At 44.2% G+C, this 25,536-nt stretch overlaps 1 protein-coding gene across 3 annotated transcripts in view; it reads right to left on the reverse strand.

Annotated features, from left to right (window-relative positions):
- The window catches only part of ZC4H2 (zinc finger C4H2-type containing), an 80,767-nt gene that overhangs the window by 33,450 nt on the left and 21,781 nt on the right, over nucleotides 1-25,536 (reverse strand). Inside the window, exon 1 of one of the 3 annotated variants that reach the window (XM_056540860.1) lies at nucleotides 11,364-11,382. The exons of the other annotated variants lie outside the window; for them this stretch is intronic. The gene's annotated coding sequence lies outside the window, so the exon portion shown is untranslated. Of the gene's footprint in view, nucleotides 1-11,363; nucleotides 11,383-25,536 lie in introns of those variants that run through there. 3 annotated transcript variants of the gene reach the window in all.

A 25,536-nucleotide genomic window follows, 5' to 3' on the forward strand; every position in this document is an offset into this window, starting at 1 on the left:
AGGAAATGCTGTCAGTTGATTCTACTTGATAAAGCCACATTGGTGGCGAAACATGTCGGGGTGTGACAGTTTACATTTTTAATACTCTATTCACAAAGAATGCAAAAAACATCAGCACCACCGTGTAATGTAGTTGCCGTATATATCTCTCAAGGAAGACTCACTCAGGTGCATGTACTGGAAAATTTCTACACGCTAGAAAACTAGACTATGCATGAAACTCCACAAAGAAAGAGAAAGAAAGCGGAACGCTCACCGTTCCAAGGCAGACAGGTCACTTCATTGGGGTGATTTCAAGACCGGGCATGGATCCATGCAGGGAGGCGGCAGCTGATGACCGGGGGAGCTCAGGCGTCGGGCCACGGACCGTTACATGCCCCTAGGCGCTTCGTCAAGCGGCCTGAAGAAGCGCCTAGGGTCGTGTAACGGTCCATGGCCCAACGGCAGCTGATGACCGGGGGAGCTCAGGCGTCGGGTCACGGACCGTTACATGCACCTAGGCGCTTCGTCAGGCCGCTTTCAGCGGCCTGACGAAGCGCCTAGGGGCGTGTAACGGTCCGTGGGCCCGCGGCCTGAGCTCCCCGGTCATCAGCTGCCGCCTCCCTGTATGGATCCATGCCCGGTCCTGAGATCACCCCAATGAAGTGACCTGTCTGCCTTGGAACGGTGAGCACTCCACTTTCTTTCTTTTTCATTGTGGAGTTTCATGCATAGTTTAGTTTTCTAGCGTGTAGCGCTCACCTGATTTTCCATTACATGCACCTGAGTGAGTCTTCCTTAAGGGATATACACGGCAACTACATTACGCAGTGGTGCTGGCGTTTTTTGTATTCTTTGTGAATAGAGTATTAAAAATTTAAACTGTCATACCCCGACATGTTTCGCCACCAATGTGGCTTTATCAAGGAGAATCAACTGACAGCATTTCCTCTGCACAGATTTTGATTAATCTCCGCCTAGGGGCATGTAACGGTCCGTGGCCCGACGCCTGTAGTCCCCCGGTCATCAGCTGCCGCCTCCCTGCATGCCCGATCCATGCCTGGTCCTGAGATAACCCCAATGGAGTGACCTGTCTGCCTTGGAACGTTGAGCGCTCCGCTTTCTTTCTCTTTCTTTGTGGAGTTTCTTACATTTTTAATAGCAGCTCAATAGTGTCTACACTTGAATCAGTAATCACAGTTTGGGTCTTGGTAATAATGAATGGCTAGTATGCTATAAGATGAGCCCGCACCTGTTCATATATGCACGGAAACATCTCACTAGCATGTAGCAGATGTACATGAGCACGTATATAAGTGGTATTGCAAAGTGGAGAGCTCCTAATATAACATCGTCAGGTCTGAGGTCCATACAACTTGAGGGTTCACTAAACCCCTGTGACCCAGATGCTATTATTCAAGTGTAGGTAGCAATGCTCATCGCGAAATCAACCCAGGGACTGTATCCACAGTAGGGAGTCATTTACATACATAATCGCTTTTTGTGCCAGTGAGAATATCCGTAGCCACCCAGTAGTGATATTCTTTGCAGGAGGAATAGTTGTGTTTTTAAGTGTGTGTTTCTCACCAGTTTTTTCAGTATATACCGTATTTATCGGCGTTATACGCCGATAAGCTGCTGTAGTTCAATGATTTAAAGCGGGCGCTTTAAATCATTGAACTGCAGCAGCTTTGCAGGTGCAGAGACAGCCAGCGCTGCCGGCTTCTCTGCCCCTGCCTGCCCTGGGGTCTAGAGCCCTGCTGCCGGCCCTTCTCTCCCCCTGGCTATCGGCGCCGCTGCCCGTTCTCTCCCCCTGACTATCGGTGCCGGCGCCGATAGCCAGGGGGAGAGAAGCGGTGCCGTCGTCATTGTGCCGCGCCGTGCAGCGTATAGCAACGACGCAGGGGACGCACACCGGAGGCCTGAAGCAGCGCGGACCCGACCCCGGCAACAGGTAATTATGCAACCTGGGATGGGGGGAGGAAACGGGGCAGCGGCGCCGGCAATGGGTGCCGCTGCCCCTTCTCTCCCCCTGTCTGTTGGCGTCGCTGCCCCATTGCCGGCGCCGCTTCTCTCCCCCTGGCTATCGGCGCCGGCACCGATAGTCAGGGGGAGAGAACGGGCAGTGGCGCCGATAGCCAGCGGAAGAGAAGCGGCGGCAGCAGGGCTCTAGACCCCAGGAAAGGCAGGGGGAGAGAAGCGGGCAGCGACGGCCTCTCTCCCCCTGCCTTTCCTGGGGGTGTATCGGGGTATATGCGTGCACACACACGCACCCTCATTTTACCATGGATATTTGGGTAAAAAAATTTTTTTACCCAAATATCCTTGGTAAAATGAGGGTGCGTGTTATAGGCCGGTGCGTGGTATACCCCGATAAATATGGTAATTTAATTAAAGTTACGTTTTATTTTTGAACACATGTATATAAGAGGTTTTTGTTAACCCTCAGGATAAATTGTTGTGAGGCTTGTATACCTCTACATGTGTTTATAGGCCAAATTTTAGTAGGTTGTCTGCAGAGGAAAAGAGGCGTAATTGCCCATAGCAACCATATTTCGATGATTTTGTGGTGTCCCGGTACAGTATTGCACCCAGTACCTAGTGTAGAGGTCCCCAAAGTCAGAGTAACTACGTTCAGGTAGGGTTCCTCAGGTGGGACAGCCCCTAGTCGCCTCTCCTCAAGTCTATCTTTAATAGTCATAAATGTATATATTTAATAATTATCTATATTCTATAGTAATGTATAGTACTTACCTTGTTGGTCGTCGCAGGACCTTCGGTCATGTGACCATGCTAGTAACCTCTATGGTATGTTGTAGGACCTTAGGAGGTCCTTGGGTCACGTGTTACTCTGTAATGGTGATTGACATCAGTATGGACCAATTATCGTTAGTCCAGCCCCTGCCCTTATAAGGTAGCTGCGTTCAATTATCGCTCTCTTGGGTTTCTGTTCTCGTGGATGCCGGACTAACAGGACGGTGCTACGCAACTTTCAAAGACACGCTAGGCCTCAAAAACCTGCCGGTCTCAGCTGAACCAAAACCGTGAGTTCAGATCTAAATCCCGCTAATGCTAGCGTGACTACTGGACCGCAACTAATTCCCCTAAATCCAGTGGAGCAATGCATAGTACTAAAAGACTCTTAATGCTAAAGTCCCAACCTTTGTCAATCTCCAAGGAAAGCTATTGTTATGCTCAGAGACTGTTGTATTATTGAAGCTTGCAGAAAACCTTCAGTAAAAGTTAATACTGTTTCAGAAACTCTCCGGTTGTGGACAATCTATTCTTATTATCTACCTCACTATCGCTCTTGGGATGGGTGGCGGTAGGAAAAGCGTTATTGAGGACCCCTCACCCTGGTGTCACGAATAGCAAGGGTTAACAAGCACCCTTTAATTACTGCACAGCTACACTCCCCATACCCTACATCCCCCAGGCTATCACAATTTATTATTATGTTTTTTTTTTTAAGACCTAAAAACTGAAAGGAGTGATCTGATTGGTTGCTATGGGCAAGTGTAAAGGTGTGACAGGTCCATAGAACAGGAGCTTTAGTCACCCATGTCTTCCATTCAAGATGAATCACTGTCATTATGTATCAGAATCACTTTACAGAAGCAACAAGGTTTATTTTTAGGCCAATTTATAGTTTGGGTTGTATTCATAAGAAATACAGTCAGTACCCATAAGCTGCTATGGGGGGCCTTCAATTCTAAATGGACCCAATGGAAAATATAGAAATTTGTTGACGTCTCAGACCCTATTCCTAACCCTTTCCTCCCAAACATATTTCCTAGTCATATTTCCTAGTTTTGATTTTCAGTTCTACATTTTGCCCTATTAAAGATAGATCTACATGTAATTGCAGTGTTCTTCAAACAGTGTGCCTCCAGCTGTTGCAAAACTATATCTCCCAGCATGCCCGGACAGGAACCCAGTTTTGGTGCATTAAAGGGGTACTCCATCCCTAGACATCTTATCCCCTATCCAAAGGATAGACGATAAGATGTCAGATCGTGGGGGTCCGGCCGCTGGGGACCCCCACGATCTCTCCTGCTGCACCCCAGTACATCAGCAGCCTGGAGCTATGACGGTAGATACAGGGGCTGGGGAATCGTGATGTCACACCCCGCCCCCTCAATGCAAGCGTATGGGAGGGGGCATGACGGCCGCCACACTTTTGTGATCAGTTGTGGCATCAGTTCCGGCGAGTTTAGGCTGAACTGGACACCTGATGTGTGAACCCAGCCTTAAAGGGGTACTCCACCCCTAGACTCCAAAGGATAGGGCATAAGATGTCTGATTGCGGGGGTCCTGCTTCTAAGGACCCCTGCAATCTCTCCTGCTGCACCCCCCCCCCCCTCCCCCCGTACATTAGCAGCCTGGAGCTATGTTTGCTCCTTGGCTGATGATGGGTGATACAGGGGCCGGGGTATTGTAACGTCACAACCCCACCCCCTCAATGCAAGTCTATGGGAGGGGGCGGGGCTGTGAGGCTGGGTTCATACATGTCAGGTGTCCAGTTCAGCCTAAACTCGCTGGAACTGATGCCACAACTGATCACAAAAGTGTATCAGTTGCCATCAGTTATCTAGGATATCCAGGACAGGAGAACGCAGAAAAGACACCCGTGTGGCATGTTCCACTGTCTGGCATCCAACTTGAGACATTGAATGGGACCAGTTCTACAATCAGTTTCCTCCGGTCCTTATTCTACAGCACAGGAGGGAAACAGCACTGAACATATGTGAAGGGGCCTTAACTTTATACTCATACTGTATTGGTACATAAACTGTTTAGTTGGAGGAGATAGGATAGAAAAAAGGACAGTGTGTGAGAGAGACGCTTTTTTGTCTTTACACAATCTACAACTGTAGGTTCCACAGTATTTTAATAGGATACCTATGGTAATTAAAGGGGTACTCCGGTGGTTAAGATTTTTGGCTATATTCATGTTTTTTGCAATTGACATGTATTACATATTTGTGTAGCATGGGTCTTTTTTTCTTACCTGTTTGTGGGCCAGGAAGTTCTGTAGTTCTGTGTTGGATCTCTTACTGTTGTCCACAGGTTAGGATTAGGCTGTGGACAACATGTCATGGCTTTTTTTTTCTCTGTTCTTTCAGAACTGCATGAGAGAGATAGGCCACACCCCCTCATCTCCCCCTCCTGGAGGACGCAGGTGTACATGAGAGAAAGAAGCCAGAGCAGGGGGAGAGAGAGGACATACACAGCTCCTCATCTCCCCTCCCCCTGCTCTGTCTTCTGAGGACACAGGTCTGCACTGAAAGAAGACAGAGAAAATAAGTGTTATCTGAAGGGGAGGATAACAAGGTGCACGGGCTGGGGATGCATGGACTGCAGGGGAATAAATCTCGGACTGGGGATGATTTCTATGTGTGAAGGGGGGGGGGGACTCCTGAATGCTGAGAGTTGTAGTCCCTGTTATGCGTGTGTATGCTAGTGTTTATAAACCAGTGTGCCTCCAGCTGTTGCAAAACTACAACTCCCAGCATGCCTGGACAAAATTTGGGCATGCTGGGAGTTGTAGTTTTGCAACAGCTGGAGGCACACTGATTGGGAAACACTGGCCTAGCCTATTCAGTATATTACAAACAAAGTGCATTGTTTCCCAACCAGGTTGTCTTCAGCTGTATCAAAACCACAACTCCCAGCATGCCCAGACAGCTTTTGGCTGTCCGGGCATGCTGGTAGTAGTAGTTTTGCAACACCTGGAGGCACCTTGGTTGGGAATCACTGGTGTATGCCCTACAGAGGTGTGGTGAACTACAACCCCCAGGAGACTACAAAGGCAGCATGCTGGTGTTGTACCACAGACTGAAGACTCCTGAATGAGACATGCTGGGAGTTGTAGTCCTTTTGTTTGTGTATGCCAGTGTATCCCAACCAGGGCTGATTATATTAGTGTGCTGTGTATAAGGGGGCCGACCCGGGAAATAGTAGGGTGGGTAAAGGGCGGAACAACAAAAAAAGGAGCCGCCCCAAACCAGCAAGGCATGTGGCATGCTGGGATTTGTAGTTTTCAGCACAGCAAGAAGCAGGAAATAGAAGCAAAGATAGGAAAACAAAGTGGGGGATAAAAAGACATCAAAGAACAGAAATAGAGTAGCCTAAACAACAAGAATAGAAATGAAACAAAACAAATAGGGTAAGTCACAAACGGAAAAACACGTTGACCACCGGAGTACCCCTTTAATGTATATGTGTAAGTCCATGCGTAAAGAATGGGTGTAATGTGAGTAGGAGGGTGGTATATATTCATAAGGTAGCAAACCCACTGCAACAGTTTTGGCAGGGAAATTATAGTTTATCATCCCCAATTTCTAAGAGCCAAATATGGGCTTGTTTTTTGTGGGACAAGTTGCACTTTTTAATGGCAGCCGTTATTACCATATGATCTACTGATAAAACAAAAAAAAAAGATGATTTGTTGGTTGGAATGAAAAAAAATGCAATTTTGCAATTTGTTTCTTTACAGTGTTTATGATGCAATGTGATGATATGTTTTACTGCTTTAGGAAAAAAAATATATATATATTTTGACTCCCATATCTTTTTCATGTGTGAGAGCTTGTTTTTTGTGGAGTACACATCAATTTTTAGCACATGCAAGTTTTTTAATCTCATTTTAATAAATTTTGGGGGAAGCTTATTGACCAAAAGACCATACAGGATAAATAAAATGATATTTTAATTAGAAAGTATAGAAGACACAGCATTCCAATATAGATGAAGTAAAGTGATCCTTTTATTCACTAATCCACATGGATCGGTGAATAAACGTACAAGTTTATTTAATCTATATTAGAGTTCCTTTTATACTTTTTAGGAATTTGGATGGATCTTCTGACTGGGATGATCCATTGTTGCTTTGCTCTAAGGACAAGGTTCTGCAATAGCTGTCTTGTCTGCTTTTTGGTTGCATATTAATAGTTTGGAAAGCTCCACGTGAAGCAATAACAATTATGTAAATGGTAAGGTTTTTCTTTTTAACTTAATGGGTAACTCCAATACAGTGGTCCCTCAAGTTACAATATTAATTGGTTCCAGGACGACCATTGTATGTTGAAACCATTGTATGTTGAGACCAGAACTCTATGGAAACCTGGTAATTGGTTCTAAAGGCCCAAAATGTCATTAAAAAAATAGGAAAAAGTGAGGATTAAAGAAAAATAAGTAGATAACTAATATAGATAAAGCAAATCCTTACATATAAAAGTAAGAAAGATCTGCTGGGAACTGTAATCACTGTCTATGTTAGTGTTTCCCAAGCAGGGAGCCTCCAGCTGTTGCAAAACTACAACTCCCAGCATGCCCGGACAGCCTTTGGCTGTCCGGGCATGCTGGGAGTTGTAGTTTTGCAACAGCTGGGGGCACCCTGCTTGGGAAACACTGGTCTATGTAGAGAACAGGAGCTTCTTTTGGGTCCTGTACAATACACACAATGTCCTAAAAAAGTAACATGGAGTCGCCCTCACCTGGTGTCCAAAGGAGCAGCTAACCATGGTACAGGTAAAGAGTACAGAACATGTAATACCTCCCTGTACTGTAGGGGGTGCTACCAGACATTAGTCAGTGCATGCACTTCAGTAATACAGGTGTTTTACCAGTGAAATGTCAGATCCGATTGGTCAGAGCTTCCAGCTATTGACATGTTTTGCAGATCTGGACTGTCCGTAGCATTGTATATTGAGTCTGGTTTCAACTTACAATGGTCCAGAAAAGACCATTGTATGTTGAAACTATTGTATGTTGAGGGATCACTGTACTTTTTTCCAAATGACTATTGTGCAGCACCAGGCATGTTTCTGAATACTTTAAAATTTGGCACCTAAATGACTTATTGGAGACCCCATTCTCCCCACTCCCCACTGTACAATAGAAGACTAAGCTTCCCGCTCCATAGCACCCATCTCCAGCACGAGGCCCAGTGTAGTGTGATTCTACGGCGCTGGGTCTAGTACTGGAGACAGGTGCTGTGGAGCAAGAACAAGCAGCCGCATCTTCTATTGTGTATTTTTTAAACAGCGGGTAGAACGTGCCTCTGTTTGGGCATTTAGGCACTCAAATTAATATTAGTGCACTGTGCTGTAAGGTTTCTTATAATAAAAAAAAATTTTCATAAATTTAAATAAAAACTATTGGAGGTACACTTTAATTCCTATGTTTAAACAAATTTTTTTTTTTAAGCCCACTAAACTACCTGACCCTCTAGGGCAGTGGTCCCCAAACTGTGGCCCTCCAGATGTTGCAAAACTACAATTCCCAGCATGCCTGGACAGCCGTTGGCTGTCCAGGCATGCTGGGAGTTGTAGTTTTGCAACATCTGGAGGGCCACAGTTTGGGGACCACTGCTCTAGGGAGCATGATCTCTAGTACAATACATTGCACGACTTTTGTCTTGGGTGTACTAGGTCTACTAAGATGGCAGGACAAGGGGCTATTACTGGGCCCCTATCTGCTGTCTTTACTGCTTAGCACCCCACAATTGCATCACAAAGGGGCACCACTCTTTCTAACCACCTCATTTCTACTAACCCCATCATTCAGTGGATTAAATGACCAGAATCAGCTAATACTGATACTGGCCTCACCCAGTGGGTATAAGCTATATAGCACAGCCAGCATCCACCAAGTGGATTATGATGTGAAACTATGTCAGATGTAAGTAAGGGGTTAAAGGGGTACTCCGGTGAAAAGCTTTTTTCTTTTAAATCAACTGGTGGCAGAAAGTTAAACATATTTGTAAATTACAATATGAATTCGAGTAGAATACAGACATAGCGCACATCTACAATCTTGCATAATGATCTGATTGCTTCTCAGCATAATATCAAAAACAGGTTGTTAGTATACATTTTTGATCAAAAAGTACAAGCTCACTCGCCACGTCAAGGCCACCTATTCAGAGTGGGTCCCTAACGTCCCTAGCATAAAATGGCGCAGCACCAGGCGGCGACCACCACCGCCGCGACACAGGTGCCCACGGGGGGGGGAGCGACCCACTGGCAGAGCGGCCCCAATGCCTCTCAAACCAGTCTATAGGCCGCACCCGCCCGCAGACACAGCACCACGGCAGCAACGGACGCCGCCCCGCACCACACCAGTGTGAACAAGGTGTAATGGCTCACTTACCCTGCTCTCCCAGTCAGACTGGGAGGCTGCTAGGAGTGAAATGGCCCTATTGTGGTTAATTACCACCTATATAGGTTTTGGCTGTGGGGGGTGGGGAAGAGTGCAGCACATGTTCAAAAAAACAAAAAAAAAAAAGGCTTGTACTTTTTGATCAAAAATGTATACTAACAACCTGTTAGTTTTTGATATTATGCTGAGAAGCAATCAGATCATTATACAAGATTGTAGATGTGCACCATGTCTGTTTTTCTACCCGAATTCACATTGTGATTTCTATCCCCTCTTTTTTTTTTGTTTGAACATGTTGTCTGCACTCTTCCCCACCCCCTCAGCCCAACCCTATATAAGTAGTAGTTAGCTACACATGGGTCATTTCTTTCCTAGCAGCCTCCCAGTCTGACTGGGAGAGCATGGTAAGTGAGCCATTACACCCTGTTCACACTGGTGTGGTGCTGTGCGGTGTCCGTTACTGCCGTGGCGCCGTGTCTGCGGGGGGGTGCGGCCCAAAGACTGGTTTGAGTGGCATTGGGGCCGCTCTGCCGGTGGGTCGCTCCCCACTGTGGGCATTGGTGTCGCGGCGGTGGTGGTCGCCGCTCGGTGCTGCGCCATTTTATGCTAGGGACGTTAGGGACCCACTCAAAATAGGTGGCCTTGACGTGGCGAGTGGGCTTGTACTTTTTGATCAAAAATGTATACTAACAACCTGTTAGTTTTTGATATTATGCTGAGAAGCAATCAGATCATTATACAAGATTGTAGATGTGCACCATGTCTGTTTTTCTACCCGAATTCATATTTGTAAATTACTTCTATTAAAAAATCTTAATCCTTCCCGTACTTATTAGCTGCTGAATACTACAGAGGAAATTCTTTTCTTTTTGGAATGCTCTCTGATGACATCACGAGCACAGGTCTCTCTGCTGATGTTATTATAATAATAATAATAACGCTTTATTTATTGTTGTCCTTAGTGGGATTTGAACCCAAGTCCCCAGCACTGCAAGGCAGCAGTGCTAACCACTGAGCCACCATTCTTCCCTTAGCATACATCTGCTATGCATGGTTTCTAAAATGGACAGAGATGTCAGCAGAGAGCACTGTGCTCGTGATGTCATCAGTGTTCCAAAAAGAAAGGAATTTCCTCTGTAGTATTCAGCAGCTAATAAGTACTGGAAGGATTAAGATTTTTTTTTATAGAAGTCATTTACAAATATGTTTAACTTTCTGCCACCAGTTGATTTAAAAGAAAAAAGGTTTTCACCGGAGTACCCCTTTAAGATTCCTGGGGTGGGTGGGGGTGCAAGGGACACACAAGTTTGAAATCATTTATATAAATATCTGAATAGGAAAAGGCACAAAGTAAATAGCTAGGGCACAGATATAAAGTAAAAAATATAGTATTGTATTGATTCACTAGAATAATCTTCATTTAATAATGACATACATTATCTATGGCCCTTAGGAAACGGTTTAGGAAACCTGGTCTTTTCGTAACCCTTGAAAAGTGAACATAGACCACCCTGCTTTAATGACATGTGTAGAACAGCTTCTTCCAGTGACTTTCATTCTGTCATACAAAAGCCTGTGAATAGTATGGGAGCCTGCTGTACACAGTGGGAAGCATTTCATAGTCATCCTCTGCTTCCCCTGCAATTAGAAAAACAAAGGCAAGCACAGGAAATCACTCGGATGCTAAAAGGCCAGCACTTTACTTAGGCAAAATGCCGCTTTTCAGGTGTACAGCATGAAAATACCAAAACCCCAGACTGAAAGTGTCATATTAGAAAAAAAAGAGTAGTGGATATGTTTCTATTCTGTTATCTTTTTGCTAGTTTGTTCAGGAGAGAATCGATGGGTCAAATATTTTATAATAAAAAATGTAACAGATCCACAGAAAGAACAAGTTAAACAGATGCAAACCACAAATGGAAAATTCTCCAAACAGAGAGAACAAGGAAAAAAATTCCAATGCAAACATTGGAACTGAGCCCAGCAAAGTGAAAAGAACCAGAAACAGGAATAGTTCTCAAAATCAAGGAAAACATTCCCAAAACATATAAGAGGAACTAATGCCCACAAAGGGAACATGAAAAAATATTCCCAAATCAAAAACAGTAACAGTTCCCAGGTTAAGACACAGGAAGAACAATCCTAAACTAAGAATGGAGACTATTCCCTACAGAATGGACAAGGATGTGTGGCGGCCACTGGGTGTTAGTAGGACATACCTTGAATACCTTGTGACGCCAGGGCACTGTTTATCTGAACCACGGTCCGAAGGTGGGAAGCAGTCTTCCTGGGCCAGACACAATGGGGAAGATTTATTAAAACCTGTGAGTTGCCCATAGCAACCAATCAGCTTGCTTCTTTCATTTTTCACAGGCCTTTTCAAAAATGAAAGAAGCGATCTGATTGGTTGCTATGGGCAACTCAGCTACTTTTCCTCTGGACAGGTTTTGATAAATCTCCCCCGATGAGCCAATAAACACACCGACGTAAGGTTACTGCTTTTACTGAGCTTGCGAAGTTGGTATAACACAAACAGCTGGCCTTAGTGTGAGAGTGCAGCATACCCCTTGCAAGCCTTGTTACCATTCTGAGACTTGTGGTGCTTTTCACCAGACAGAATTGTAGAATTTGAGGTTCTGGTAGCTGGGATCCTTCCAAAGCACTGTAACTGATTCTGCAGGTACATATAGTTCTCCCGCGAGTGACACTTATAGGATGACCAGGAATAAACTAAAGTAGGCCTCTGCTTACGACACGACTCCGCACACCGGAGCTTAGCTGCTCCTCAGGAGCCTGGATGGTACTTTACTGAACAATGTCTGGCACTAGACTCAACTGACTAATCCTCCCCTTTATCTCACTATACAGAAGGAGCTTTTGGGGTCTCATTGGCTCACATGGTCACATGGGGGTTTGCTGCTCACATATTTTAAAGGCACAGTAACATATTAAAGTACATACACAGAACAATAACAAAATTAATTTAAAGAAAATATATTACTCTTATTTCACAATGTGCACATCATTTATAAATACAAGAGAACGTCAGTGGGCCCAACACGTTATGATGCCAGGCTACCCCAGTCAGTCCTCAACCACGGGACAGCCACTTGTGCTGGGACACCACAGATGTGTAAATCAAAAGCAGCAATGATTTCAGTGGGGACAGGGAAAAAATCCAAAAATAACAAACAGTTCCAAATAGACCGGACAAGAACACATTGTTGCCTTGCAGCTCTGTGGTCCTGGGTTTGAATCTGACCAAGAACAACCTTTGGATGAAGTTTATAGGTTCTCCCTGTGTTTACATGGGTATCTTCAGGTACTCTAGTCTATAAAGTATACTAAAGGGTTACTTGGCTTGTGGTCCCAGTGTGTTAACATGTCTAAAAAAGGAAAATAAGATTGTAAGCTCCATTGGGGACAGGGACTGATGTGAACAGTGGCCATTTCTATATAGCAATTTAGATTATGTCAGTGCTATTTATGTTAATAAAATATCATATCAGTTCCCAGGGAAGAACTTTTTTCCCTCTGATGAGATATCATACTTCTATGCGTAAAAAGTAAGATCTAATGAAGTCTAATAACAAAGTCTCTTGTTGATAAGGAAACATATTGAAGACTATGACTAGAAGACAGAAGCGTTCAGTAAGACAGTTGGTCGTGGGAGTTGCTGCCCTGTAATAGCCAACAATACGTTTGTAGTCCCTGTAGCACAAGCTATATTATATGCGTAGCTGCTGTGGAGAATAAACGCTTATTTTCATCTTTTGATCAATAACATTGTATAATGTATAGACATCATCTATTAAGATAGAAGGGAAATGTATAAAGGAAATGGGCCTAAAAATCTTTACATACATATTTAAAGGGGTATTCCGGACAAAAACATTTTATCCCCTATCCAAAGGATAATGGGATGAGATGTCTGATCGCGGGGGGGCCCGCTGCTGAGACCCACTGCGATCTCCCTGCAGCACCCACATTCTATGCGGGTGCTGAATCTCCAGTGTCGGAAACCTCCGGGTTTCCGGGACAGGGACGTGACATCACGCCACGCCCCCTCCATTCATGTCTATGGGAAGGGGCGTGACATAGACATGAATGGAGGGGGCGTGGCGTGACGTCACGTCCCCAGTCCCGGAAACCCGGAGGTTTCCAAAACTGGAAATTCAGCACCCACATAGAATGTGGGTGCTGCAGGGAGATCGAGGGGGGGGGGGGTCTCAGCAGCGGGCCCCCCGCTATCAGACATCTCATCCCCTATCCTTTGGGGTTTAACCTAGAACAGTTTTTCTCCTTGTTTTTTGTAAAGGCCATTTATATACTTAACCCCTTAAGAACCAAGGGGTTTTCCGTTTTTGCACTTTCGTTTTTTCCTCCTTACCTTTAAAAATCACAACCCTTTCAATTTTGCACCTAAAAATCCATAAGATGGCTTATTTTTTGCGCCACCAATTCTACTTTGTAATGACATCAGTCATTTTACCCAAAAATCTACGGCGAAACAGAAAAAAAAATCATTGTGAGACAAAATTGAGAAAAAAACGCCCTTTTGTAACTTTTGGGGGCTTCTGTTTCTACGCAGTAAATTTTTAGGTAAAAGTGACACTTTATCTTTATTCTGTAGGTCCATACGGTTAAAATGATACCCTACTTATATAGATTTGATTTTGTCGTACTTCTGAAAAAAATCATAACAACATGCAGGAAAATTTATACATTTAAAATTGTCATCTTCTGACCCCTATAACTTTTTTATTTTACCGCGTATGGGTCGGTATGAGGACTCATTTTTTGCGCCGTGATCTGAAGTTTTTTAAACTTTTTGTATTGATCGGACTTGTTGATTACTTTTTATTCATTTTTTCATGATATAAAAAGTGACCAAAAATACACAATTTTGGACTTTGGAATTTTTTTGCGCATACGCTACTGACCGTGCGGTTTAATTAATGATATATTTTTATAATTCGGACATTTCCGCACGTGGCGATACCACATATGTTTATTTTTATTAACATAGTTTTTTTTTTCAAATGGGAAAAGGGGGATGATTCCAACTTTTAATAGGGAAGGGGTTAAATGATCTTTATTCACTTTTTCCACTTTTTTTTTGCAGTGTTATAGCTCCCATTGGGACCTATAACACTGCACACACTGATCTTTTACATTGATCACTGGTTTCTCATAGGAAACCAGTGATCGATGATTCTGCCGCTTGACTGCTCATGCCTGGATCTCAGTCTCCTCACTGAGCAGTCATTAGGCGATCGGACACCAGGAGGCAAGGTAGGAGACCATCCTCGTGTCTAACAGCTGTTCGGGATGCCGCGATTACGCCACGGCGATCCCGAACAGCTCCCTGAGCTAACCGGCATGGTTTGACTTTCACTTTAGACGCAGCGTTCAACTTTGAACTCCGCATCTAAAGGGTTAATAGCGCGCGGCACCGCGATCACTGCCGCGCGCTATTAGCCACGGGTCCCGGCCGTTTTTAGAGGCCGAGCCTGACCCGCCATGTCGTGGCCCCGCGTTATAGAAAGGGAAAGGATTCAGGACGTACCAGTATGTCCTTGGTCCTTAAGGGGTTAAATAAGTTTATCATATCACCCCTTAAACGTCTTTTCTCAAGACGAAACAAATGTAATTCTTTTAATCTTTCCTCATAGCTAAGATGTTCCCTGCCCCTTATTAGTTTAGTTGCACGTCTCTGTACCCTTGCCAGCTCCAGAATGTCCCTTTTATGAACTGGTGCCCAAAACTGGTGCCTAAAAATAATCTGCTCTATATTTTACCACATCGATTTATGTAGCGCAAAGAATGTGGAAAATATGGGCTACAATTAAATGAATTAAATAACATAAATATATAGACATTTTGTTACGCCTAGCGCTCCGGGTCCCCGCTCCTCCCCGGAGCGCTTACGGCGTCTCTCTCTCCGCAGCGCCCCGGTCGGTCCCGCTGACCGGGAGCGCTGCACTGTCATGGCCGTCGGGGATGCGATTCGCACAGCGGGACGCGCCCGCTCGCGAATCGCATCCCAGGTCACTTACCCGTCCCGGTCCCCTGCTGTCATGTGCTGGCGCGCGCGGCTCCGCTCTCTAGGGCGCGCGCGCGCCAGCTCCCTGAGACTTAAAGGGCCAGTGCACCAATGATTGGTGCCTGGCCCAATTAGCTTAATTGGCTTCCACCTGCTCCCAGACTATATCTGTTCTCTGTCCCTGCACTCCCCTGCCGGATCTTGTTGCCTTAGAGCCTAGTGAAAGCGTTACTGTGTTGTCCATACTGTGTATTTGACCTCCTGCCGTTGCCCCTGACTACGATTCTTGCTGCCTGCCCCGACCTTCTGCTACGTCCGACCTTGCTTTGTCTACTCCCTTGTACCGCGCCTATCTTCAGCAGTCAGAGAGGTTGAGCCGTTGCTAGTGGATACGACCTGCTCACTACCGCCGCAGCAAGACCATCCCGCTTTGCGGCGGGCTCTGGTGAACACCAGTAGTGACTTAGAACCGGTCCACTAGCACGGTCCACGCCAATCCCTCTCTGGCACAGAGGATCCACCTCCTGCCAGCCGGCATCGTGACACATTTTAGTACAATCATTAAAGTAGAATAAGTTCAAACATAACCATTACAGTAGGAGAGCGCCCTTCCCATACTAATACGCTAGAGGAATTAATTCTTCAATAATTTCAATCAGAAACACTCTTTATAGAAATATCTTAGCAAGTATTGGTAATAGCAAAAAAATAATAATAATAATAATATGCTTAGAGTTTCTTGATAAGAGCGCCCTCTACCAGGTTAAAAAGAAACAGCTTTCATTCCTGACTTCCAATATTAATAATAGTAGCGTCTTATACGTAACCCTGCCAAAATGGTTAACTAGAGTAGAGAAGTACAGCCATAGAAACCGCTAAAGAGACCACCATTTGAAATAGTTGGCCTTTCCAGAACATCAACATAAAGTTGTTGCAAAATTGTTATACTTAGTGCATTTAAACTTGGTTTTTGGTGTTGTATCTATTGCTAAACAAGTTTCTTCATGTTTTCTCCTGTAATTTTTTTTTTTAGACAATATTTGTTTATTAGCAAACATCAGTTACAGTGTGAAAATCAATACAAAAAGAAACAAATCGGCTGTTACCGCAGTTAGAGAAAGAAAGTCTTTTAGGGTATGTTCACATGTACAGGATCTGCTGCATATTTTTGCTGCATGTTTTGTGCAGCTGATTTTGCTACCCATTAACTTCAATGGGTAGCAAAATCAGTTGCAGAAAATATGTAGCAAAAATAAGCAGCAGATCCTGTATGTGTAAACGTACCCTTAAAGAGATTATTGTAAATTCTCATTGTAATACAGTGGTTCCTCAACGTACAATGGTAATCCGTTCCAAACGGACCATCATTTGTTGAAATCATCGTATGTTGAGGGATCCATGCAATGTAAAGTATAGGAGGACAGTGGTCTACAACCTGCGGACCTCCAGATGTTGCAAAACTACAACACCCAGCATGCCCGGACAGCAGAGAGCACTATGGCCAGACTGGAAAGAACTATACAACTTCCTCTGTAGCATACAGCTGCTGATAAGTACTGGAAGGATTAAAGGAGTTATCCACCATAAGGTGATTTTAGTACGTACCTGGCAGGCAGTAATGGACATGCTTAGGAAGGATATACGCTTGTCTTGGGGCTAAATGGCTATGTTGTGAGATTACCATAACACTGTGGCTAGCTTTTTGTGAACTGGTATTTTCTTATTGACTTTTCTTTTTTTGACTACAAATCCCACAATTCCATTTTCCTCCCTCCCACACATCAGCCACCCCTCCCATTGAAACATAAATGAGCTGCATCCATTCAAAAGACCTGTGGTTTTCAATCAGGGTGCCTACAGCTGTTGCATTAGTTGCAGATTGATCTCTCTCCCACCAAGCGATCTCTCCACCCATTGAAGCAGACAGACTCCCTGTCATCAGTTGACTAGTGAGTCAGGTCTCGGCCACATTGCAAGCTGGGAAAAATCTGAGACAAGAGTAATTTTGTATGCTGGTAAAAATAAATATTGGAGTTAAAATCACAGAAGAATTGTGAGGAAACCATCACACACAGGTACAGACACTATATTAGGAACTACACTAACTTTACAGCCCCTGTAGCATAGTCAAATAAAAAAAAATCCTGGATTACCCCTTTAAGATTTTTAAATAAAAGTAATTTACAAATCTGTAAAGCTTTTTGGCACCAGTTGATTTAAAAAAATGCATTTTCCACCAGAGTACCCCTTTAAGCGTTTGAGTTGCTTTTGCACTGAAGTAGACGATGGGTAGCCATTGCAGCTAATTCTTTTTAGTGCCGAATACAAAGTATATTTGTATTTGCATTACCATTAAAGAGGTCTTATAATCTTAGGCATTTGTGGCATTTAAACAGGATATGACATGAATGTCTGATAGATTCTGGTCCCACCTCTCTGTAGAACAGGAACCCCATCCATCAACCTTTTTTGGCCTAGTTGCAGTAGCCTGATATGGCTAGAATTACGAAAGCATGGCTGTTTTACTCTGTTTCTGTAATTTCCATAGAGGAGAATGGGAGTTATGCAAACTGCATAGCACTAAAAGCTAACGGGCTAGGAGCTGTAATAATGTTGAGTGCACAAGGAATGAAGCCAATATGAACAATGCCTCCATATCTCCCTGTCACTATTGTTCATGTATACTAAAAATACTGATGTTGTCCTCAACACATGGAAAGAAAATGAAAGAAATAATACGATTAGTTGCCACTGGCGACACTGCTGATTTTGGTGTTAATACCATGTAACATCTCGTATGCCGTATGCACATGGCTTTACAAATAACAGATGATTTTCTGTACGGAATTGATGGGTCCTATTAGAAGAAACATAACTAATAAGCCCTAATGTCTTTTTTAACCACGCTTTTCACCATTGCTTAACCTAACTGAAGCAAATTGATTAAACTGTGGTATACTGAGTACACGTAACCTTTATTTAGTCAAATGTTGGTACTAAATAATTAGTAAATTCTAGGGTTTCTAATGAAATACAAAGGAGGGGGTGAACCGTGTTATGTGAAGAAACAGCTTAAATTTAATAGACCAGTTGATTCAGTGGGTGGGTGTAAGGTATCTACTCTGTCAGGCAGGGTGGTTGCCATGCAACAGACTCTGGAGAGACACTGGCACAAACATAGTAAGGTAGAGAGAATGCGGATGAAAACGGGAGCAAATACTTTTGTCTGCATTTGTAATTAAACACTTTATTAAAGACAGACAGGATGCCAGTATATATGTTATTCATGTAGAGACCTAATCTTTTCCACATGGATATGGAAAATGTATTCAATATACTTCCCGCTTTTCCATGATGTACATGTGCAATTAAAATACATTGCAGTTACCGACATAAAATGGCCATAATATTGTTCTAACCATATCCTTTCTTAAGAGCTCCTTTTGATCCTTTTGAGGTCCTTTTGATGTCTGAGCTTCAGGAATTATAATAGAAAAATTGCAGAATGAACAGTTGAGGGCTGAGGCGTTTTTCCCATCTGCATTGTGACTTCAGTACATACCCTGACACCGGCAGTATCTGATGGACCTCATTGACCTAAAATGGTTTCTGTCAGGTCAGGTCTTTTTAGCTTTGATGGAAAACGAGTGATGCTTTCAGCTCTAGATTTTCCATAAAAAATTACAGAATCTCTGACAGAGGTATAATGTGAACATAGCAATGAGCATGGAAGGCACAGGCATGTTTTCCAAGTATCCCTCTTAGAGGGACAATACCTACAACTGATAAAGGGATAGGAAGAAAGGCACTGGAGAATGGTGCTGCTGACACCCCCCTCATCTCAAGGTGAGCTGAGATGAGGGAGGGTGTCAGCAGTGCCATTCTCCAGTGTGGGTACCTGCAGTGGATACCAGTCCAGGCACCAACGGCTTTCAGCTTGACCACCAGCATTAAAGGGGTATTCCAGGAAAAAAAGGAAATGTTTTATATCAACTGGCTCCAGAAAGTTAAACAGATTTGTAAATTACTTTTATTAAAAAATCTTAATCCTTTCAATAATTATCAGCTGCTGAAGTTGAGTTGTTGTTGTTTTCTGTCTGGCAACAGTGCTCTCTGCTGACATCTCTGCTTGTCTCGGGAACTGCACAGAGTCATCAGAGAGCACTTAGACAGAAACAACAACTCCACTTCATCAGCTCATAAGTACTGAAAGGATTAAGATTTTTTAATAGAAGTAATTTACAAATCTTTCTTGAGCCAGTTGATATATATAAAAAAAGTTTTTTTCCTGGATAACCCCTTTAAGACCCCATATTCAGGGTGATATGAACAAATGCCAAGAGGCTTAATAGGCGTGAGTCCTACGTACTGAAGGGGACCACGAGGGCGATCACACCCTACTGTATTACACAAGGCGCTGTCCTCTCTCCTTTTTTTCTTTTTAGATCATTTTCTTTTAATACCTACAACTGAACCAATTCCCTCTGTCCCTCATTGCTTCTTAAACATCTCTCTTTTAGACCTGAGAAATACAGTAGATTTTAATAAATTAATAGATCAGACAATTCTGCATGTAGCCATACCAAATATGGTTTTGGTTTTGGTTTTAACACTTTTTTTTATTTGGAAAATGGAAACAGGGTGGTTTTAATTTTAAAAACGTTTAAATTACTTATTTTACACTTTTAAACCCCCATAGGAAACTATTATATGCAAGCATTGGATTGCTACGCTATGCTCTACTAATACAGCCTAAAGGAGGCAGACTATAAAAGAAGAGCAACGATCAGGTCACACGAAGGTAAATGGGGTGAGCCACCGGTGTATGGCGGGACCACGGGGTGTAGCAATGTAGGTGGTGGGGCCACATGGTATTAACCCTTGGGGCAAGATGTTGTCAACCCCTAGAGTTTGTGACGCCAGGATGTGGTTGTATGGTGTAGGGCATCGCCGACAACCAACCCAAAATGGCATATATTAAATGATAGTCCAAAGCAGATTTGTAAGCAACTAGAACTTTACTGAAGAAGGCAGTATAACAGTTCTTACAGCTAGCCAACTTCCACAAAGGAGTAGTGATCCACCATGGTGAGAGTGTGAGTGTACCCAGACCGGGTAGGAGACACTCACCAGAGACTGGATCCAAAGAATTCCTGTACAACAGTCCCTTGTGCACAAACTGCGGTACTGCGGTCATAGTGTAGGGCTCCGTTTCCCAAATGGAGTACAACTTATGAATCCTTGGGAACTTCCGCAGCCAAACTTTGTCTCCCAATTGTAGAGGCTTGTCTCCCAATTGCAGACGGCACACTCGCTACACCACTTCTGGACATCACTCCGAATCCCAATCCAATGGAAAGTTTTTTTGACAGTGGACTTGGTTTCGTGGACTCCAAAGTGTCCCGACTGATCATGGTAGGCGTTGAGGACCATCGCAGCGTCTCTTCGGGGAACCAGAATCTGATGAAAGCACTCACCAGAGACTGGATCCAGAGAATTCCTGTACAACAGTCCCTTGTGCACAAACAGTCATTTCCTCTGTCGCCACAGCCTTTTCAACTTGTAGTCACACTGGGCCCGGGGTAGACGGGTTGGTACCTTTTTCATTAACAGGAAGTCCAACAGATCCCCCATGACTCGACTTTCGTCTTGCAGAGTCTTCCACGTGTAGAGGTCTTCCTGAACCCTTTCAGACCTGGGTTCACTATCATCTCGCATAGTCAGGACACTCTGACTCATGAACCTCTGACAAAATGGGGGCATCTCCATGTCTTCCCACTTGTCTTCGACAGGTGGTTCTTTGCCGGGGGTCATCCGAGACAATACATCTCCATTCACGTTTGACTTGCCACTTCTATACTTGATGCTGAAGTTGTAGTTGGCCAATCTGGTGGCCCAACGCTGTTCAATGGCCCCCAATTTGGCAGTATTTAGATGGGCCAATGGATTGTTGTCTGTGTAGATGGTAAAAGGCGAGGCAGCCAGATAATCCTTAAAGTTTTCGGTCACGGCCCAGACAGAGGCGGGGAGCTCCAACTTGAAGGAACTGTAGTTTGAGTCATTCTTCTGCGCTCCTTGCAGATTTTGGCTGGCATAGGCTGTCACCCGCTCTTTTCCCTCCTGGACTTAAGACAGGACGGCGCCCAGACCCTCAAAACTGGCATTGGTATATCGCCGGAAGGGTTGACTATACTCCGGATACGTCAAGATAGGCGGTTTGGTCAGAAAATGCTTGGAACGCTGTCTCTTGATCTTCAGTACAGTTGACAGGTAGTCTTCCATTATAATTTTCCTTCGCGGTACCCCTGAGGAGAGCAGTAATGGGTTCAGCAATCTGGGCGTAGGGGGGAATGAAGCGAAGGTAGTAGTCAGCAAATCCCAGGAAGCTCCTGATGTCGTTCACTGTGCGCAAGGTAGGCCAGTCCTTCACAATGTCCACCTTTCCTGGATCAGGTTGAACTCCTTCTGAGCTGAATACATGACCTAGGTAGTGTAGCTGAGGTTTCAACAGATCAGGTCAGGTGGTTAAGATGCTCCTGATAAGTTTTGGAATATACGATGATGTCATCTAGATATAGCAGGACACCCTGGAAGTTGAGATATCCCAGGCATCGCTCCATCAAACATTGGATAGTAGCAGGGGCGTTGCAGAGCCCAAAGGGAATACTTTTGAATTCAAATAACCCAATCGGGGTCACGAAAGCAATCTTCTCCTGGTCCTCTTCAGCCATGGGCACTTGCCAGTATCTGCTGGTTAAATCCAATGTGGAGAAGTATGCAGCTGATCCTAAAGCAGTTAAGGACTCTTCTATCTGGGGTAGAGGATAGGCATCTTTATGCATGACATTATTCAATTTCCGATAGTCCACGCAGAAGCGGATGGTCCTATCCTTCTTTTTGACAAGGACCAGAGGAGCTTCCCAGGGACTCTGATTCTCTTGGATGACGTCAATGTCCTTCATTTCAGCTAACATCTTCTTGACCGTCTGGTACATGCCCGGAGCTACAAGGCGGTGCCTCTCCTTGATTGGCAGACTGTCGCTTGTCAGGATCCGGTGTTGTATCATGGTAGTCTTGCCGAAATTGGTGGGGTGCTTGCTGAAGCTTCATGGTACTGCTTGGCCACTTTAATTACTCCAATGACCTGCTCTGCTGGGCTGTCTTCGTCCTCCACTTGGAGCTGGGTCCTCCAAGGTTCAGGATGACTTTTTCTAGGCCCCGGGGCTGACTGAGCTGTTCGCAACTGGGCCCCTTGTGTCCTAGTGAGGATGTCTTTTGACCCGATGAGGTACAACTGAGCAACTGGAGTATATTTTGGCAGGATGGTGGCAGCATCGGACAGGTTAACCAGACGGACTGTGACTTTCCCGTCGGAGACAGTGACTAGACTTTTTGCTGCCCGGACTAAAGGATAATCTTCCAGCTGTATTGGCTTCAGCACTGCTTGGTATTCTTTGTTCCTAACTCCAGGTCAGGCACGGCATCAGATGATGGTCTCCGTATGAGGCTGCAAGACTACTGATCGGATGTCCTGAATCCGTACTCGGCAAACTTCTCCCTGACGATTGACAAACTTCTGCTCCGCTTGAAGAATCTTCAAGGGGTGTGGCGCAGCCCGCCGGCCTGAAGGTGGCATGTAGGGGAGAGAGACATGTAATGAACCTACTATTTCAGTAAAACAGTGTCTCATAATGTTCATCACCAATATAAACTCTGCCGCCCCCTTATCGGATACATTGGTTACAATCACTCCCTGTCCCCTGAGTATATGTTCTCCCACTTGAATGGTTGGCTCCCATGCCTGGGTACTGGTTTCCCATTCCCTACCATTACTTTAACCTGTTGGGGACGAAGGGCGTATGCATACGCCCTTGCGTCCTGGTACTTAAGGACGAAGGGCGTATCCATACGCCTGTGGGAATTTCGATCCCCGCCGCGCGCCGGGCGGGGACCGGAACGGGGAGACTGCTGATATCTATCAGCAGGCACCCCGTGCAAATGCCCTGTCGGCGATCGGCGCAAACCGCAAGTGAATTCACACTTGCGATTTGCGCCGATTCCGGGTCATTACGGGTCTATGGTGACCCGGTATAGAAGGGGGATCGCGGTTGTCTAAGACAACTACGATCCCCCTGAAGCGATACACTATTTTTCTACATATGCCAATGAGCTCTTTTAAATAATGCTGTTTAAAGATAAGCAAGCCAAGCACAGTGGCCCACATTTATCATTGTCTTTAGACTGTTTTTTTTTGTGTCTCAAAAAAGGGGCAAAAAAAGAAGTGTTTTTTTTTGCGCCTTTTGGTTTACACATTTCTGCTGATTTTGAGTTGCAATCCACTGATTTTTGCAATACACATGATATGGACGGGTTTTATCAACTGCGCCTTTTTGTGAAAAGGAGCAAAAAAGGCGCAAAGCCACTGAAAAGTCTCTCAAACTACACCAGCCCAGACTTAGCTTAGCTTTTTGGTGTATGTGAAGAGAGAAATTTCAGAAAATGTGACCTGCACAAAATTTATCAAATGCTCTTTGACCATTTAATAAATCTGGTGTTCCTACACATTGCCAGCACATACAAAAAAGGTGTAGATAAACGCTTCACTTACACCTACAATGATAAATGTGGGCCAGTCTCTTTATGAACTTTGGATAAAATGAGGTATGTGGACATAGATCTTTGCCATGCTTGGCTCACGCAAGCAGTGAACAATGCACAGAAGAATTTATTGTGGAACTACTGATCCCAGAAAGCTATCACACTACAACACAAAGCAATTTGAGCAAAGCATTGTGCAGTGGGCTGACCTCAGTGACTTTCAATACTGTGTCCAGTTGCTACACTACTAATCCCAGCAGTCTGACCGCAGAACAATCCCATAGAAAGCTAACACACTACAACATAAAGCAATCTGAGCAAATAATTATGCAGTGGGCTGACCTATATTTTACCTGTGTTTTCTGGGGTTAAATAAAATTAGAGTATTTCTAACTGGGTTTAACGGGAACCTGTCAAATTTCACCCAATATAATAATTGCCAACAGGTAATAGAGGTTAAAGGGATACTCCGGTGGAAAACTATTTTTTTCTAATCAACTGGTGCCAGAAAGTTAAACAGATTTGTAAATAACTTCTATATAAAAATCTCAATCCTTCCAGTACCTATCAGCTGCTGTATGCTCCAGAGGAAGTTGAGTAGTTCTTTACTACAAAGAAAGTTGTATAGTTCTTTTCTGTCTGACCATAGTGCGCTCTGCTGACACCTCTGTCCGTATCAGGAACTGTCCAGAGCAGGAGAGGTTTTCTATGGAGATTTGTTCCTGCTCTGGACAGTTCCTGACATGGACAGTGGTGTCAGCAGCGAGCACTGTGGTCAGACAGAAAAGAACTATACAACTTTCTTTGTAGCATACAGCAGCTGATAAGTACAGGAAGGATTAAGATTTTTAAATAGAAGTGATTTACATATCTTTTTCTTTCTGGCACTAGTTGATTTTAAAAATAAATATAGTTTTCCACCAGAGTACACCTTTAATATAATTTGTCCTACCATGCCTGGATGTCTGCTGGTGCATCTATAAATGTGGAGAAAGCAACTTTTATAAATGTCACACGTAGTATATAAATGAGGCTCAAGTAGTCACCAGGCATGCTGAAGTAGTCACAGTGCCCCGGGCTATTCAGACTCTAATAAAGCCTATCTAGACATGATTGACAGGCCCTGACTGAGCTGCTCAATCATGTCTAGATAGGTGTTATTAGCGCCTGAATGGGCATGATTATAGCCCGGAGCACCATGACTACTTCAGCATGCCGCATGCCTGGTGACTACTTTACATACTGTGTGTGACATTTATAAAAGTAGTTTTTTCCCATGTATAAATGTTCCAGCAGACATTCAGGCATGAAAGAACATGCAAAATTAACATCTATTACGTGTCGCCTCTCGTTATATAGGGTACAACTTAGTGATAGGTTCCCTTTAACAAAAATTTTTTATGTTTGGTAGAGGAATAGTTGGACAAGGACAGGGTAGAGGAAAGAGCACCTCTGCCATATCCTCTGTCAGTAAGCATGTTGATGGCAGAACCATCACTGTTGCCAACCATTTGTCCAGGCTTAGTACAGGTAGCAGCAACAGCCAGGTGCCTGATGGTAGTAGTAGCATCAGCACATCTCTTCCAGGGGTTGTGTTGTTTTAGAGCATAATACGGCCACTGTGGATTGGTTGGCATGTTCTTGGTCATCTCAGGAAGAGGAAGTGACAATATGACAATAATCCAGGTGTCAATGGATTCCTTATTGCCCATGGTTGGTCTGTTCCATCATCTCTGTCTTTAACCCCC

The sequence above is a fragment of the Hyla sarda genome, chromosome 9 (genome assembly GCF_029499605.1).
Source record: "Hyla sarda isolate aHylSar1 chromosome 9, aHylSar1.hap1, whole genome shotgun sequence".
NCBI lineage: Eukaryota > Metazoa > Chordata > Amphibia > Anura > Hylidae > Hyla > Hyla sarda.